General features: G+C 37.5%; 1 long non-coding RNA gene across 2 annotated transcripts in view; it reads left to right on the forward strand.

The window, feature by feature from the left end:
- The window catches only part of LOC106144437, a 14,580-nt gene extending 10,264 nt beyond the window's left edge, over positions 1-4,316 (forward strand). Inside the window, exons 8-10 of one of the 2 annotated variants that reach the window (XR_003376708.1) lie at positions 61-111; positions 4,114-4,194; positions 4,284-4,316. This is a non-coding gene — a long non-coding RNA (uncharacterized LOC106144437). Of the gene's footprint in view, positions 1-60; positions 112-4,113 lie in introns of both variants that reach the window. The other variant, XR_001229501.2, reaches the window with a different exon arrangement.
- Positions 4,317-4,984: the final 668 nt, after the last annotated feature.

The raw sequence follows: 4,984 nt of genomic DNA on the forward strand, positions 1-4,984 counted from the left end.
TGATTGATATGAATAATTATGCTTCCATTGTAATATATTATTCCTCTCTTCCGTGAAAAGGAATGCTGGGAAGAGTGTGATGTGCACAACCCGGGCTTGCAAAGCAGTCAGGTATGCTGAATGGAGAGGCAACAGCTTCTACTACAATGGAAATGCATGGGTTCTCTGATAAATAAGGTCCTTCTAAAAAGGGTTTATTCCACTTGTTCTAGTGTATTTTTTTTACATAACAATGATTTGTTTGGGAGATTTCAGTCTTAGTTTGATTTTTATGAAATCATACATGGGCTTGCTTTAAAACATCCCAGCAAGTTCATTCACAGACTCCATTATTATGACAACCTGCAGTCTGACTTTTGGGCTTAGATAAGTATATGCTGTGGATCGTATGGAAGTTCTAAAGAACTTCAAACCATCAAACCATGAGGTTGGTACAGAGCATGGACTGTGGGGAGGCAGAAGACATGGTGATGGAAAACTTTTCACGGAGAGGAGTCTGTATTAGAGGACATGCACTTTACTGTATTTTCTATCATTTAGTCATGTCATTATACTTACTGATAAATTATATAATTATATACTAAATGAAAGGCTAAGAATTTATTATTGCTGGACTATAAAGTCTCATACCTTTAAGTCCAGTACTTGGGAGACAGAGGTAAGCAGATCTATGATTTGTAGGTCAGCCCGGTGTACAGAATGAGTTTCAGAACCGCCAAGGCTACACAACAAAAATCTTGTCTGGGTATTTTCCTGCACAAAGAAAATATAAACAAAAACAGTAAAGAATTTATTATTCCATATTTTATTAATAACTGTTATTCATTGTTATGCAAAAGTGAGTAGTTGATGATGGTATCATATATTTGTGACAAAAGATTTAACATTAGAAAGTAGTTCTAGCAGTTTGTCTACACCTGTGCCCAGTTTACTGGAATGCTCACTTTAGTCAGCCCTCAATTTATACCAAGAATCAGGATATCTTATCATTTCCTTGCCTCATTTTCAGCTGGAGATGACTTAAGTAATAAATGAATAGATGGGTCTTGTATTGCACATTCTGGTGCCATGGTCTTCCTTATGTAATGGAACAGAGCATTTTCTCTGTTTTGAAGCATTTTTTTGTGTGTGAATTAAGGCATTTGCTTCTTGGAGGATGTTTCCTGGAACAAGTGTGTTTCATTCACTTATTCACCAAAGAATCTCATGAATTTAAATGCTTGAAAAGGCTTCTAAAATTGCCTATTTAAAAACATAGCAAATGATTATTGTGGTAGTTGGGTCTGTTCAGTGGAGATGCTGACTTTCATGGCAGAGAAGAGCTTGGAAGGTTGAACTTTATCATGCGTGTGCCTAAATTCAATATGGGACCTTAGTAAACACACTGAGAGTGTTCTTTGCCTTAAGGAAGATTTTCAGTTTCCAGAGGACACACACATTAATTGTTAATCTCAGTATGTGTGCTACTCTGGTCATATTTAGGACTTTGTCTCCTTTGCCAATGTATTCAAGGCAACTTCATACCTCATAGTAAATTCTCACTCATAAGTGGATATTAGGTGTAATTAATTGATAACCAGGGTACAATCCACAGACTCAGAGAGGCCAAATAACAAGGAAGGCCCAAAGAGATACAGGGACTTTCCCTGGGAAAGGGAAATAGATGAGATCTCCTGAGTAAAATAGGGGTTGTGGGGGATGGAGGTATGGGAAAATGAAGATCCAGGTTGATTGGTTTTGGGGGGGGAAGAATAATGAAATAATGGAGAGAATAATGAAAGAGATATCCAGAATGGGGAGCATTTTGGACACACACACACCTGGGGACACACATGCACACACACACACACACACACACATATACACACACATATACTTGAGGAGTTATTTTGAATTTCTTTTCAGTATACATCTTAAATAATATCTTGATCATTATGATCCTTCAAGACCTTTCATATGCACATAGGGTACCTTGTTGACCAGGGTTAGAACCCAGCATTTTTTTCTTTAATCTAATCATCATTGACTAGGTCACTCTAATAGTTCCAGTTCCATGAGTTGGCTCATTTGTACATTCATAACAGTAATGAATATTAACATAGACAGATAGCAAATATTCAGTAGCAAGCTGCACTCGGCTGTCCATAGTCACATTAAAGAGGGCTCATACAGAAATGCAGGCTTTCTTATAGGAAGCCAGGATCTCTTCCCCGCGAGCCAGGTACATGCTCACGCTCCAGGTACCTCTGATTGTTTTTCATCTGTTATCAATTGGAGCCAGATTTCATGTTTAATTACATTTCTTTGTGTCTTTCTAGTTTCAGGTTCCCTGTTTCTGTGGTAACATACTGGGAGGGGGAGAGAGACATGAAATAACAGCTCAGATGAAAATCTCCATAGTTACAGCAGACCCTTGATTTCCATTGGTAGCTTTGAGATCTGTTTCGTGATTGGCCCAAATCCATTCTCTAGATGATATCACACACTTAGCCAATCAGAGGCAACCAGAGATAATATCAGTCCCTTCAGAGAGGGATTTTGTCAGTCAGGCTCCTGGCTGGAGTCCAGCTCTCAGCTGGATCCTGGTTCTAGCCAGGACCTGACTATAACCTACTAGTCAGTGAAGAAGGGTTGCTCCTGAAACCTGCAAGGTGACAGAGGAAATTGACATCCAGCATAGCCAGGTACTTTCTGAGACGTCCCACATGCTGACTGAGTCAGCTCCTCCTTTTCCTGTTCAGTAAATACGTTCCTGCTTCCTAAGCCGCTGTGTCCCCTTTAAGATACGTCATTGTCTTTCACCTATGGAGTTTGGCTTTATCTGTAGTGCATATGATTCATCTCAGCCTTCAGTATCTAACCAAGACAGGGGACCTGCTGCTCCTTACCCTCCCTTCATGGACCTACTGTGTGTATAATTTTCTTTAAGTAAATCTCTTACATGACCACCTGAAACTCTGAGAGCCCATAGCTGAAACATGGGTTTTATTTGCATGTGTCTTTTCACTAAAGATAATTTTTGTTCCAAACAATATATAATGACTATGGTTTCCTGTCCTTCAACTCCTTTAAGATATTTTCCACATTCCCACCTGCCCAAATCTATGCTCTTTCTGCCTTTCTGACTGTCTGTCTGTCTGTCTCTTGATCTCTCTTTCTCTCTCTCATGTGTGTGCTTTATTTTTTCTTCCTCTCATTTGAATATGCAATGCATATATTAATAGTAGTAATGATAATAATAGTACTATATCAATAATAATATCAATAATAATAAAAAATAAAAACATCAGAATAGGACAAAAGAAAGAAATATAAGAAAAATAATCAAACAAAAACAGAAAAAGCACATAAATGCAAAGATAAGTATGTTCATGCAAACATAAATGGCACAAAATCACAAACATTGTGAGATTCTCCTCTGTATGCTGTGAATATCAAAGGTTAATAAAAAAACTGGCTTTGCCTGATAGAATGGAACTAGCTAGGCTGGGAAAATTAAACTGAATGTTGAGAGGATGATGAGTTAGAGGGAAGCTGTGAAGCTACTGCCAGAGACAGACACACTGAAACTTTGCTGTTAGGCCACGACCTTGTAGTGTTTCACAGATTAATGGAGATGGGTTAAATTAAGATGCAAGAGTTAGCCAATAGGAAACTAATGGTCCAAGCAGTGATTTAAATAATAAATATTTTGTGTGAATATTTGGAGGCCGGGGCAGCTGGGAAAAAATAATGTGTCTCCTTACAACACCCATAATCATAATCCTTTATACATAGGCAAAGGAAATATGAGGTTAAAAATTTGCTGAAAAGAATTATGAGACAAAGAATCTCGAAAAATGTAGTTGAGTGCCTTGCATGTGTGCCACCTACTACTGCTGGGCACTGAATCCTCTCTTAAGAGTGGTTTGTTTGTGCAGCGAGGCTCCACTGCATGAAGCACATCATTCATTTGCTTTCAGGTATTGATTGGACTTGTGAAAAGTTTTTGTTTTCTAGTACCAAATGACTATCTGAGAGCAGAGAACCATAAACGTAATATCCTCATTTTGTCTCTTCTGTTTTCATGAATAACCACACATACTGTATGTTCTAATCTAATTCTCTTCTCAGGTACATATTGTTTCTACTGTGAGTCAAATACATTTGTTTATTCTTTCTGGTCTGGACACTCCAGTATTTGAGATGAGTAAGGTAAGGGGGCTGTCCATATTCCCATGGAAAGAACTTTTCTACCAAGTATAAAGTCAAGGATACTTACACTCTTGTATATATAAAAAAAGCTATACTCAAATGGATGCTGACTTATGGTAAGTTTGTAAGGATAAGTTTCACTTATTCGAGTTATTTAAATTATTTTAAGCTTAATTTTCAATTTGTATATAAACTCAGATTAATATTTTGTCTTAGACTTGTATATTGCTGAGCTCTTATAATTTTTCCTATGAAACATGGGGTCCCAAGAAATATCTGCTTACATTAATGATAATGGAATTTTTGGGAGAGATTGGACAGTAGCCACAGAGAAGTCTGAATGTAATCATCCTTAGGTACTCAAAGATATGCATCCTTATATCACATCAGCTCCTACAGACACATCATTGGGATTATAGTATGGAGTGCAATCAATAAAAAGTTGCCATGGGACCTTTTATTATTTTGTAATTTTTATCTGATTTATTTTTGAAATTTTCATATATTTACCCAGTATGTGCTTTATCATATAAACCATTACTCAGCCAAATGTCTTTTCAAACTTCACATCCTCGAAGCATGGTTAAGAAGGGCTCAGAAAGAGAATCTGGGGTTCAATCTAAGGATCTGAGAAGCAAAACAGCCAGACATTGGCTTTTACCTCTACCCCTTTTGAAATGGTGTTGCTGCCTCCATGAATCTCAGAATGAAACTGTGTCAGAGCACTGTCTTTTTTCATTTTCTAATCCTCTCTGGATTAAAGACATGCACCACTGTGATTAAAGGCATG

The sequence above is a fragment of the Microtus ochrogaster genome, unplaced genomic scaffold (assembly GCF_000317375.1).
Source record: "Microtus ochrogaster isolate Prairie Vole_2 unplaced genomic scaffold, MicOch1.0 UNK94, whole genome shotgun sequence".
In the NCBI taxonomy this organism is placed as follows: domain Eukaryota; kingdom Metazoa; phylum Chordata; class Mammalia; order Rodentia; family Cricetidae; genus Microtus; species Microtus ochrogaster.